The following is a 14,573-nucleotide window of genomic DNA, read 5'->3' on the forward strand; positions in this document are numbered from 1 at the left end:
GGGCGGCTATCTGACCCGCATCCGACTCTGGTCGGAGGGAATCGAGGATGGCCTGCTGTTCCGCCTGCAGATCCCCGTCGCCAGCGTCCCCCACATCCTCCTCCTCCGGTTCATCCCCCTCCTCCTCCTCCTCCTCCTCCTCCTCCTCCTCCTCCAACTCCTCCTTTGGATCCACTGCATCCGGAGGTAGCCCCGCGGCGATCCCGGCTTCGCGTCTAGCACAGGTTTGCTCAAGGAGCTCGAGTCGGCGCTCCGGCGTCAGAAATGGCTCGTGCCTCACCCGGCGGCGGGGGGCATGGCTACTAGGCGGACAGATGGAGTGGAAAGTGGCGGCGGCGGCGGACAGGAGGAGGAAAATATGGATGGATAGTAGGGTTTTAGTGCTGCCGCTCGACTTAAATAGCCGGGCAATGCACTACGCGGCCAGCCGGAGCTGCGCCACCGGTCCGACGGAGGAGACGAGCTATACGGACCGCCGGGTTTGAGGGCGTTTCCGGCTGGGACTCCTTCGTCAGTCCGACGTGGCGGGTGTGCCCGGGCATCCTCATATCCGCCCCATATTTAGGCTGGATATGGGGATGCTGGTCAGCCCCCGCGTTTGAGCCGTCCGTCTAGATCGAAAAACGTGACCGGACACTAACCTGCCGTCCGGATGTATGAGGCAGATTTGAGAGGTCCAGTCGTAGATGCTCTTATAGGGCATGGCAGCGCGCTATTCCTGCCTTCGGGAGCAAGATGAGTGGGCCCATTATGCTGGGACATTCTTGTGTCGTGCCTATTGGTCAACTTTTCTTTTTTGTGTGGATGTAAGATCCGTCAACATGTAAACTGGCTCGGTTATAATCAAGGTGTGAGTTTTTCTTCGTTAATTCATATACTTCTCTCTCCCCCCAAAAATAAGTATTTTAACTTTAGTACAACTTGTCTAAAGTTAACATACTTATTTTGGAGGGAGGGAGTACAAAGCAGCGCAGTTATTAGATCGCAAAAATATACTGATAATCATACAAAGCAGCGCGGTTTATTGCACTGTCAAAAAGGTAAAAGTTCATTAGCAAGTGTGAGTTCAATTAAACCGTCCGGGTGCGGCATAGCAAAATCCCCGGCCGCTCTATATATACCACTAGCCGAGGCCCCGTATCAAAAACCCATCCTATCCCCCGCAGACCGCAGTCCACAACACTCTCTCTCTCTCCTCGCCCCTCCTCAGCCCACACGCCTCCGACCGCGCGCCGCACGCACCGCCGCACCAGGAGGAGCGACGTCGGCGGCCTCCCCAACGCCGCCAGCTCCAGCCCGCCACCCGCGCCCATGGGGTGAGTAGTCTAATCCATGCCGCCTCTCTTGATCTCGTCTGCCTCCACTGGTGGAAAAAGGGCCTTTGGTCGCGGTTCGCAACTGCCATTAGTCGCGGTTGCGCAACCGCGACCGAACGGGCGCGACTAAAGGCCCCACCCTTTAGTCGCGGTTGCTTAAGAACCGCGACTAAAGGCCCGTCCACGTGGGCGCCAGGTGGCCGTCGGGGCGGAGGACCTTTAGTCGCGGTTCTTCTGGCCAACCGCGACTAAAGGCCGCCGCAGGTTTAGGGTTTTAGCCCCCCCCCTTAAACCTGTTTTCTGTTTAATTTGTATTGTTTTATTTCTTTTGTGCTTTATTTTAATTTTGAAGGAGTTTCACATATTCTACGGTATTACATACATGCATATGAATGTACAATTTCAAACAAATTTGAAATTAAAACCAAAAAGAATTCAAGAGGAATATACAATATATATTCAATATCATCGGATGACCATATACAATTTTGAACAAGTTTCCATACATAATTTAATGCATATAAAGTTCTACGTCCTCGTAATGGTGTTCTCCTTTAGGATGGAGGACTTCCCTCCTGAACCATCCAGCTAGTTCCTCTTGAAGTGGTCGGAAGCGAGCTTCTGGACTAAGCATCATCCGGAGGTTATTCCTCTGAGCATTGGTATCACTCGGAACCCGCTCAGAGGTGTATCTCCGGATCATCTCACAGACATAGTATGCACATAGATTGGTCCCCGCTGGCTGAATATCCTCACCATTCTTAGCCTTTGCCCTTTTGAATTCTAGCTCTTTTTTGAATTCACCGACCTTTGTATCTACGAACCGTCTCCAAACCCTACGAGGCAAAGAAAATTAAATGAACAAGAGAGTTATTAGTTACTTGATATTAGGAAATGAACGAAATAGGCCGATCGATATAGAGCGCAAATGAATGAAAATAATTACTTCTGCAGCATTCTTCTCATGTCGACCCAAAGCTTTGGATCCTTATTCAGAGAGTCGTGGACGAGACATTCTGAGGTGTCAACTTTAATTACTAGCAGAATCCAGTGGAACCTGCGGACACGATACATGCACAGTACGTCATGCATAACTCATCGATTAGCCGGCCACATACCATGCATGGAGTAAACAAAAGAGAATGTGCTCAAGACAGAAACACTCACCCAAAATGGTAAGGAAATAGAATATCACTTTTGAGTTCCTGCTTTGTAAGAAACTGCCACAGGTCTGCCTCCATGTCGGCGGGGTGATGCTCCAACACATATCCATTAACGATGTGTGGGTCAATGAACCCAACATCATGGATGTTCCTTACTCTGCATTCCTTAATCTTCATTCTGCATGTATAATAGCGGACACAACAATATAGTTAGGACATATATATAGTGCAGGCAATATGAACGAGATGGGGTAGAAATAAATCACTTACAGAACGTAGCAACTGATGATAGATTTGTCGAGCTCGCGCAGATTGAAAAGCTGGAACAATTCACTCAGATGAATTTGTACATAGTAATGTTTGAAGTGATGCTCATATCTAACTTCCGCATAAATATATTCTTTGGCGTTTTTATTTTTTATGTAACCCTTGTACCATTTCAGCAGACCTTTCATTTGTGGAGGTAGATCCTGTTCCTGCGCAGGCTCGACGAGAGGCCCATTCTTCACATATGTAATTACTACCTCCTTCACTGGCGCCTCATCAAGGCCTAACAGTTCACGAAGAGTAATACCTAAGTTGGCCGCTTGTTCTCTGGCACTCGTTACAGTCAATCCATGTGCTGCCGCAGCTGCTATGATATCGGGGTCATCCGGACCGGCGGCTTTCACTATAAGCGGGGCAATCGATTGTTTACTTTGTTCCCCGAGCTGGGCAACTCGTTTCCCGCTTTTTTTACTTTCTAATTCCGTTTTCTCGGCCTCCTCCAAGGCTTTGTTCTCCTGGTTCTCCGCCCGCTCTTTCTTCTCCTTCAACATGAGTGCCTGCCTACGAAGTTCACGTGCATAGTCGTCAGGCAGATTCTTCGCGGCTTGGGACGGTGTGCTCAAAAATGACTTAGCCCACTTCTTTTGCTCATCAGAAAATACTGGCTTGGGCTCGGGCTCTCTTTTCTTCTTGCAGTCCGCCTTCCATTTCTCATGATCAGCAGCCGCGGCCGCGGCAGTTTCCTCGGCACTACGTTCCCAAGGCCTTGTGGGGAGAGGCTTCAATGATGGCTCCGGTACCTTTGTGGTCTTAGGTACATAAGGGTCCGGGTTAATAATCCAGGACTGCTTCTGCTTCTTTGCCGGAGGTGGATTGGGGGGCGGCGTCTGATCACCCGCCGGACGAGGACTGGGGGGCGGCGTCTGATCACCCGCCGGACGTTGTGGACTGGGGGGCGTCGGCTGACGTGACGGAGGTGTAGGTGAACCGCCACCACCGTAGGGGGGTGGACTTGTTGTCCTTGGCGCCTCGCCTGGAAACTTGATAAACTTCTTTTGCCATAGAATGAAATGGCGCTTGACATCTCCAAGTCTTTTCTCCCCTTCAGGTGTAGCAATGTCAATCTCCAGGTCCTCAAACCCTTGGACTATGTCCTCCACCGTGACACGAGCATAGCCATCTTGAATGGGGGTGTTGTGGTGGAGTGCTCCAGGTAAACATGGTAAAGCACTGCCGATGGCTACCTTCATGGACATGTTCCCGATAGGATAATACAGATGACATTCTTTCATCTCCTTTATATCGTCCACGGGGTAGCGAGGAGGCTCCGGTGCAGTAATTTCGACCACCAGAGGCTCCGGTGCAGTAATTTCGACCACCAGAGGCTCCGGTGCAGTAATTTCGATCGTCGGTGCATCTGCACCAGCCGGTGGGGCCTCCGTGGAAGCCACACTGCTTCTCCGCTGCTGGCTTCTGAGATCCGCTGGATGATCTTCATGCTGCGCCCGAGCTGCATCTCGTTCGGCTACTAGTACACTCACGGTTTTCTTCATCACATCCATTTCCGATGCCAACCGCGCCACAACATCTGCTTCCCGATCCATCTTTCTCTTCCGGCTTCTGTAACCGTACGGGTCATCGTTCTGGGGGAACCCTATTTTCCACGGAATGTGCCCCATGCCTCGTACACGTCCTCCGTGTTCAGGATTCCCGAGGGCTTTTGTCAGCGCGTCGTTCTCTCTGTTGAACTTGATCTTCCCCTCTTGAGCATCCCTCATTGCGTCAATAAGGGCTTGGGTGGGTTTAATTATTTTGCCCCGGTAAACACAGTCCCCTGTCTCCGGGTTCAGCGTTCCCCCATGCCCGTACCACCAGCTTTTGGCCCTTGGGTCCCATCCCTCCGTACCTGGACGGATTCCTCGCGCCCTCAGCTCGTTCTCCATCTTCTCCCACCTAGGCTCCCAAAGGCGATACCCTCCTGGCCCCATAATATGATTGTACTCCTTCTTAGCCGCATTTTCCTTATTTTTTTCGATATTTGAATGAACTGCTCCGATTTCTTTTGCTTCACAAATTCTGGCCAATCATGTTTCAGTTTCTCATATTGTCCTTTGAAATCCGGAGTCTTGTTCTGCTTGACAAAGTCATGGGCTAGATTTTGCTTGAATTTCCGGAATGCGTCGGCCATCTTATGAAGAGCGAACTGTTTGACTAGCCTCCTCCTCTCCTTGTTTTCCTCAATCTTGTTACCCTCCTCATCGAATTTGTTGTATTCCGGAGGTAGAACGAAATGTTCCGTAAGCTTTTTGAAGCAATCTTTTTTTGTTCTCTTATCGACAAAAGTGAAACCAGCAATTCGTGCCTTCTTTGGCTTATTCCACTCCTGGACGGTGATCGAGACGTTGTCTCTAACAATGGCTCCGCATTGGTTGACAAACTTGGTGGCGTTCTTGCGGGGCTCCAGCGGCCTGCCGGTTGCACTGTCGACAACCTCGATGGTGCATGTTTCTCCTTGTTTCATCGTCTTGGTTGCGCCACGCTTTGACGACGTACTCGATTGTTTCGACGATCCGGCCGAGGGCTAAAATAAGAAAGAGAGTCGCGCGCGTTAGTCCACACATATTTATTCAAATCAGTTAGTTTGTATCACCAGAGGCTCAATGTATATATATATACCTCGGCGCCGGAGGTGGTTGCTACTTCCATTTGAAGATCGTCGTTTATCGACGTTTGTTCGGCATCATCTTGCTGACGGCGCCCTTCATCTTCACCGTCAAGGTTCAGATAAGAAGAGATATCATCTTCTTCTTGTCCGGTCGGCACATATAGAATATCGCCGTTTATGATGCCGAACATATGTGCTTCACCGTCCGGATCATAGTTGTCCATAATCGGGTCAGCTCTATCGTCCGCCATTATGTCAGTCCTGAAAACATGTAGTAAAAACAAATTAATTAAGTGAACAAAAAAAAATTCTCTCTCTCTCTCCACGATCTCATCGCTCTCTGTGGAGCAGCGTTGAGGGCGGCGAGGCCGGCCCGAGGTGGATTGGGGGGCGGCGTTGAGGGCGGCGAGGCCGGCCGGCGGCGTTGAGGGCAGCGAGGCCGGCCGGCGGCGTTGAGGGCGGGCGAGAGGCGGCGCGGTGGCCGAGGGAGGCCGGCGGGCGGCGTACGAGGGCGAGAGGGGGCGGCGGGCGCCGTACGTGGGCGAGAGGGGGCGGCGGGCGAGAAGGGGTTCGGGCCCTTGTATTTATAGCCCCCCCTTTTTTGTTGTTAATTATCAAGTTTTATATACGTTTTTTGTTAATTATCAAATTTTACGGTTTTTTTGTTAATTATTAAGTTTTAAGTTATTTTACCGTTTTTGTTAAACTAATTAACTAGTTAAAATTAAAAAGAACAAAAAAAGAAAAAAAAAGAAAAAATTCCGGTGGCCCGCGGCGCCCCTCTCTCTCTCCACGATCTCGCTCTCTGTCTGAGACCGGTGGCCCGTGCGCGCGCGCGACAGTACCGAGAGGCCGGCCGGCGGCGTTGAGGGCGGGCGAGCGAGGCGGCGCGCGGCCGACGAGGGCGAGCGAGGCGGCGACGAGGGAGAGCGAGGCGGCGCGCGGCCGACGAGGGCGAGCGAGGCGGCGCGCGGCAAACATACGGCGGGCGACGGCGGGCGGCGTCGAGGGCGAGGGCGACGGCGGGCGGCGTCGAGGGCGAGGGCGACGGCGGGCGGCGTCGAGGGCGAGGGCGAGACGGGGCGGCAGACCTTCGGCGCGGTGTTGAATCGGAGAAGACGAGAAGGGGTTCGGGCCCTTGTATTTATAGCCCCCCCTTTAGTCGCGGTTGGGGAGGCGACCCGCGACTAAAGGGTACCTTTAGTCGCGGTTGGGGAGGCGACCCGCGACTAAAGGGTAACCTTTAGTCGCGGTTGGAGAGGAGACCCGCGACTAATTCAATTCAATATGTTAAAAACACAAATAATATATCAAAAAATTCAGAAAAATAAAACTAATTCAATTCAATATGTTAAAAACACAAATATTATATCAAAAAATTCAGAAAAATAAAACTAATTCAATTCAAAATTCTAAAAATACAACTAATATATCAAAAAATTAAGAAAAATAAAACTAATTCAATTCAAAATGTTAAAAATACAAATAATATATTAAAAAATTCAGAAAAATAAAACTAATTCAATTCAAAATTTTATACACCTAGGCAGGAGTATGACTAAATCACTCCAAATTTCATGTATCATCAGTGGTATCTCGAATCATTCGAAAATGGACACCAAACACATCACGGGTAATATAATTCACATGATCCATTCAACAAAGTTTGGTACAATAAATTATTACACATCATTTCTTCCCTTGTGTCCCTGCTTGCTTACGATTGTGCCGTATCCATGGAGCATCCTCATCATTTAACTTAATGCTTGGGTCGGTGTTCACTTTGAAGGGCGGAATTTCAGCAAACATATTATAATCTTCTGACATGTCTGTCTTGTCCTCCACTCCCACGATGTTTCTTTTCCCTGAAAGAACAATGTGGCGCTTTGGATCATCGCATGATGTACTGATCGTTTTCTTATCTTTCCGTTTCCTCGGTTTGCTACTCATGTCCTTCACATAGAAAACCTGAGCGACATCTTTCGCTAGGACGAATGGTTCGTCAAGGTAACCAAGATTGTTGAAATCCACCATTGTCATTCCGTATTGCTGGTCCACCTTTACCCCACCTCCTGTTAGCTTGAACCATTTGCACCGGAACAAAGGGACCTTAAAGGAGGGTCCATAGTCAAGTTCCCATATCTCCTCTATGTAACCATAATATGTGACCTTTTGCCCATTCTCGGTTGCTGCATCAAAGCGGACACCATTGTTTTGGTTGGTGCTCTTTTTATCTTGGGCGATCATGTAAAATGTATTCCCATTTATCTCGTACCCTTGGAAAGTCGTTATAGTCGAAGATGGTGTCTTGGCCAACATGTACAGCTGATCTACAACATCATTGTCATTCATTAAATGTTTTCTCAACCAACTGCCGAAAGTCTCCATGTGGGCCTTCCTAATCCAGGATTCAGGCTTCCCGGGTTGTCCGGGCGTAAAATATTCTTGTGTTTCTCAAAGTACGGAGCCACCAAGCTGGAATTGGTCAGTACAGTGTGGTGTGCTTCAGTCAGAGAATGGCCGTCCATACATGTCGTTGATTTCCTTCCGATCGTGCCTTTTCCACTTAGTCTCCCCTCGTGCCGCGATCGAGGAAGACCAATCGGCTTAAGGTCAGGAACAAAGTCAACACAAAACTCAATTACCTCCTCATTTCCATAGCCCTTGGCGATGCTTCCTTCTGGCCTAGCACGGTTACGAACATATTTCTTTAATACTCCCATGAACCTCTCGAAGGGGAACATATTGTGTAGAAATACAGGACCGAGAATGAAAATCTCTTCGACTAGGTGAACCAAGAGGTGCGTCATAATATTGAAGAAGGATGGCGGGAACACCAACTCGAAACTGACAAGACATTGGATCACATCATTCTGTAACCGTGGTAGATCTTCTGGATTGATTACCTTCTGAGATATTGCATTGAGGAATGCACATAGCTTCACAATGGCTACTCGAACATTTTCCGGCAGGAGCCCCCTCAAAGCAATCGGAAGCAATTGCGTCATAATCATGTGGCAGTCGTGAGACTTCAGGTTTTGGAACTTTTTCTCCGCCATGTTTATTATTCCCTTTATATTGGACGAGAATCCAGACGGGACCTTCATACTGCTCAGGCATTCAAAAAAGATGACCTTCTCTTCTTTGGTCAGAGCGTAGCTGGCACGACCTTGAAACCATTTCGGATGCCGGTCATCAGGGTCTTTCAAACGTTGCCGGTCCTGCCGTGCTTCCTTTGTATCATTTGTCTTCCCATACACGCCCAAGAAGCTTAGGAGGTTCACGCAAATATTCTTCGTAACGTGCATCACGTCGATTGCAGAGCGGACTTCTAGGACTTTCCAATATTCTAGCTCCCAGAATATAGATTTCTTCTTCCACATGGCTGCGTGCCCGTCAGCTCCCTTCGGAACTGATTGTCCGCCAGGACCCTTTCCAAAGATGACTTTCAAATCCTTGACCATATCAAATACCTCAGCACCAGTGCGTTCCGCAGGCTTCGGCCGGTGATCTGCCTTGCCGTTGTAATGCTTGCCTTTCTTTCTTACTGGATGAATTTTCGGAAGAAATCGACGATGCCCAAGGTACACGTTCTTCTTACAATTTGGCAAATGTACACTTTCAGTCTCATGTAAGCAGTGCGTGCATGCATTGTATCCCTTATTTGACAGTCCCGAAAGGTTACTAAGAGCAGGCCAATCGTTGATGGTTACGAAAAGCAACGCTCGTAGGTTAAATTCCTCTTTTTTGTGCTCATCCCACACACGGACACCAGGTCTGCCCCACAGCTGTAAAAGTTCATCAACTAATGGCCTTAGGTACACATCGATGTCGTTGCCGGGTTGCTTCGGACCTTGGATGAGCACTGGCATCATAATGAACTTCCGCTTCATGCACAACCAAGGAGGAAGGTTGTAGATGCATAGAGTCACGGGCCAGGTGCTATGGCTGGAGCTCTGCTCGCCAAAAGGATTCATGCCATCTGTACTTAGACCAAATCTTATGTTCCTTGCGTCAGCTGCAAAATCTTTGAACTCTCTGTCGATCTTTCTCCATTGCGTTCCATCTGCGGTGTGTCTCAACTCCCCGTCCGACTTACGGTCCTCTTTGTGCCATCGCAACAACTTGGCATGCTCTTTGTTCCTGAACAGACGTTTCAACCGTGGTATTATAGGAGCATACCACATCACCTTGGCGGGAACCCTCTTCCTGGGTTTCCCGCCCTCAACATCGTCACCAGGGTCATCGCCTCTGATCTTATAACGCAATGCAGTGCATACCGGGCATTCATTCAAATTCTCGTATTCACCGCGGTAGAGGATGCAGTCGTTGATGCATGCATGTATCTTCAGAACCTCTAAACCTAGAGGGCAGACAACCTTCTTTGCTTCGTACGTACTGGCGGGCAACTCGTTATTCTTTGGAAACATATTCTTCAACATTTTCAGCAAGTTTTCAAATGCCGAGTCAGCTACACCTGCCTGTGCCTTCCATTTCAGCAAATCCAGTGTGCAGCCCAGCTTTTTCAGACCATCATCGCATCCAGGGTACAACGACTTTCTGTGATCCTCTAACATGCGATCCAAATTCTCCCTCTCCTTTTCAGTTTCGCAGCGTCTCCGTGCATCAGCAATGGTCCGACCAAGATCATCAACGGTCTCATCACGTGCCTCTTCTTCACCTTCACCTTCACCTTCCCCTTCACCTTCACCTTCACCTGCCCCTTCACCTTCCCCTTCACCTTCAGCATCCTCCATGAAAGTATCACCGAAATGATCAGCAAGATAGCTTTCATCGATGAAATCATCCCCTTCTTCATCTTCTTCCATTATAACCCCTCTTTCTCCATGCTTGGTCCAACAATTATAGCTTGGCATGAAACCGTGCCGAAGCAGGTGCAGGTGAACTTCTCTTGAGGAAGAGTAACCCTTCTGATTCTTACAGTCAACACATGGACAGATAACAAAACCCTTCTGCTTGTTCGCATTAGCCACTACGAGGAAATCTTTCAAACCCGTAGTGAACTCGCGGGAGAGTCGGTTACCGTACATCCATTGCCGATTCATCTGCATTATTATAATATAAAATATATAATTAACCATCATGCATTTGTTAAAGTAACTAGCTATAAACAATAGAAATTAAACAATGAACAACACACATGCATATTTTATCAATGACACACATGCATGAAAGGTTCAAGTTGCTAACCGCGATCGAGGAGGAACCTCAAGTGTGGCTCCAACACTTCATATCATGTTTGTTTCACGCTGTTGGGCATTTCATCAAACACCTTGTGTGCATAAGAGGAACAAAAAGCAAACCTACACCCCCTTGTGAAGAGAAGTGGCACCAAATGGCTAAGTGAGTGCGCTGAACTGGTATATATAGGGGAGGAGCTTTAGTCGCGGTTGGCCAGGCCAACCGCGACTAAAGGCCTTTGGGCACCTTTAGTCGCGGTTGGCCTGGCCAACCGCGACTAAAGCCCCTCACGTGCACCAGCTGGCCACCGAGCGCCCTGGCCCAAGCCTTTGGTCGCGGTTCGTCTGCCGAACCGCGACTAAAGACTTCATTAGTCGCGGTTCCTACAGTTTCGCGACTAATGGGGCTGGACGGAAGCCTCTTTTTCTACCAGTGCTCCCTCGGTAGGCGGCCAGGGCTTCTCGTCGCCGTCGTCGGCGCGGCTTAGGGTTCGGGAATGCTCCGATTCGGGAACGGGGCCTCACCTACTATGCGATCACCATGCGCTTTTGATGTGCTTGCGGTTTAGACGGGGTAGCATAGCTCCTCAGCCTTGAATGCGATGCTCCTCCTTTGGCATTCATGCCCCGATTCTGTGACGGGGTCTCGATCTGGTGCAATTACGGTGTGGGTTTGGAGTAGTTGTTTCTCCCTTGATAAGCATGCTCGGATTAGGTAACGGAATGTTCCTCTAGAACTGTGGTTGCGCTGGTTAGCGGATTTGACGGAGGAATCACAGCTGGTTTGGTAATTAGGAGGATTCGGAGCAATGCAGTCGAATTGTTGGTTATTTGGACTGCCTGTTGGGTTCAAATCGTCAGTTCTGAATCTACACACAGGATCCTGCATTTTTTGGGCGTGATCATTTCTATTTCAGGGCACTAGTGGATTCCATGGACGCCTGTGGGTTGTTCCTGAAATGTTGTAGCACGTAGATTATTGGTATTCGTGAAATGTTGCCAGTTTTGTGATAATTTAGCACCCCAGGGACTGTAAAACTGGGACAACACTGTAGCATGTGGCCTGTGTCGTTGATCTCGTTGCATTTATGAAATACACCACTTGTTTTGTGCTTTTTTTTGTAACATCAGGGACTGTAAAATGCTACAAAATTGTAGCTATCCATAAATCGTCAGTAATCATGAACCACTGTTTGATTGGTGCTTGCTGAACAATTTAGTTGAAATAAAAGTTTCTCCTATGACATGCATGCATGCTCCGATCAGTTAGCAGGATATTCCTATACTGTGATTATGGTGTGGTTAGCGAGTTTGACGGAGGAATCGCCTGATTTGGTAACTGTTGGTATTAGGTAATTAGGAGGATTTGGAGCAATCTTGAGTTTTTTGGTTATTTGCGCTGCTTGTTGGCTTGTACTAATTGCCAGTTCTGAATGCACACACAAAATCCTACATTTGCTTGGCATGTTCCTTTCCATTTTCAGAGCACTGGTTGACTCCATAGACTGTAAAATGTTAGTACAAGATTATGGCCTGTTGGTTTTGATGTTCCTGACATGCTGATGCCGTAGCCTGTAAATTGTTGGTATTCAAGAAGTGCCGCTTGCTCCTTAGGGACTGTGAAATGCCACGACATTGTTGCCTGTGCCCTGTGGGTTCTGTTGATAATCCTGAAATGTTGTATTCATGAAAAATGCCGCTTGTTTTCTGTTTCTTAAACACCTCAGGGAATGTAAAATGCCACAACACTGTAGCATGTAGATAAATTGTCATGAATTACTTCTTGATTGGTGATTGACTGATTGCTGAACATGCTAGGGACCGAATGGTCTGTGACCTGTTATATATGTGAAGTGCTAGGGATTTGAACAGATTGGTCACGACTGTTATACTTAATTGAATAGCCATTGCTGACATGTTATGATTTACCTCTCATAGTGGACTTCAATGCACCTTTGACTGTTTACAATATTCAGGGAATGTCTCATATGTAATGACACTGCTATATAATTGCTTATAGGCTTATAGCTTCTGTTGTTGGAGAGTGGTGGCGTACGTTCATTTTTTGTGGTTTTATCACTCTTTCAAGTGGGTCTACTCATCAGTCTAGTTTTCGCAATCCTTTCTATCATGGTAACTAAATATTCTAGCTATGTCGAGAGCTGTTTGAGGATCAATCTCATATGGCTGTAGCATCTTAGCGCTTTGTTCAGATCAATTAATCTCAGCATCACGGATATCAGCTGGAGCACATTTATGTATATATGTGTATGCCGCCATGATGTATTTGCTTGTGCTGGGTTTCAAGTTATAGCTCCGTGTCTCATAGATAACTGAATATTGGCCAGCATTTGATTCAAGCTAACGATCTCTTTGTTGGTGGCGTTGCAGTAAGTCTAAGAACAGGAAGGAGAAGCGGCCCGGGCTAGCGGAGAAGCAGGCCAGGGTGCGCAACCTGGTGAGCATGGGGTACGACCCCGAGTGGGAGGATGAGGCCATTGGCAAGATGGCCGAATGTGAGCAGCATGCGGCTGAGAAGGCCGCTCTTCGTCAGGCTGCCATGGCCACCTCCCGCCACCAGCACGTCCCCCCGCCGGGAGTGCCTGCCGTACCGCCCGCTGCACCACCAGCCATGACCCCACTGGAGGCGGCTCCCGCCCTTGCCCCCCTGCACCACCCGCCATGGCCCCGCTGGAGGCCGGTCCCGCCCTTGCCCCTGCCCCTGGCATAGCCCCGCTTGCAGTGCCAGCGGCGGGTGGTGCCCCCGTTGTGTAAAGACGACCACTGTGAGTGTGACATACGGTACCTTCTCAAGTCGTAGTAATTCGTATAGTCTGGTGTTCTGCGGCTATGACCTATGAAGAGAGGGCAATGTAGAGTAGGATGGTACTTGGTGAACCGTGGGGCACTTCTCGGTTTGTTACCTGATATCGCTTGGATGCTAAGAACACCCTTGGTCAAGCTGTGACAGACAGCAGTTCGCAGTTGGTCACTTCAGTTCTGTATGACAGGACAGAAGCCTTGAACCTTGGTCCATTTCTAGGAAAGAAATCGGATGCAGCGCTGCACTACGATATCACATTTTACTGATATTGAATCTTGCATTGGTTTGTACTTTGTAGAAACAAAAGCTAGTGTGATTACTGCATTATATGATATAAATGCATGCTTGGATTTAAACATTCATCAAGTTTTTGCAAGGAAGATTTCCCACATCTACGCTGGGTCGTCCACATGTTTGCATGATGTTTGTGTGTGCCAAGTTTGATTACTTTTTATTAGTTGGACAGTTGATGCATGCTAGCTGCTCCCTCGGTCCCATAATATAAAAACGTTTTTGACGGAGGGAGTAGTTGGGAAGGTGCATAATCGTCTTAAATCTGGTGTTGAATCCTTCATGGTGAGGAAATAGATACCTTTGTAGTAGTAGTTCCTAAATCTTGTTTTCTGCAATATTTTTTCATTGATGTATATTTGGTACACGAACTTTCGAATGCTTTGTCTCAGTTTTTTTTGCTAGGAAGATTTTTTTTATGAAAAAAAACGGAGCTGGTGGTATGCACTAGACAGAAAGCCTTCCTACTGGTCTTCTCTGTCTCCCCAATTAGGGAAAACGTCAAAGCAAAGAGATTACAAATTTTAAAGTGTTTGCACTTACTAAAGAGTGTTTCACTCACTGCCCCCGCCTATCATATTGGCTCTGCTCCGTCCGTCAAGCCGCCTTTCGCTTCCCCCCTTCAGCAGGGAGGTGGTGATCTTTTTATAAACATCTCCTCCCATCTAAGGAAAATGTTGTTCCGGGAGGTTATTTGAACCTAACCAGAAAGATGAATGATAATAAAGATTCCAATGTGGATCTCGGATCCGGCTCATGAAGAGATGTAAATTAATTGATTCCTTCCGCATTGCTGCAAGAATGCTTCGTTGGGTTTTGTTTTCCTAGTTGTGAATGCTTTAGTGT

Source organism: Triticum aestivum, chromosome 5B (genome assembly GCF_018294505.1).
Source record: "Triticum aestivum cultivar Chinese Spring chromosome 5B, IWGSC CS RefSeq v2.1, whole genome shotgun sequence".
In the NCBI taxonomy this organism is placed as follows: domain Eukaryota; kingdom Viridiplantae; phylum Streptophyta; class Magnoliopsida; order Poales; family Poaceae; genus Triticum; species Triticum aestivum.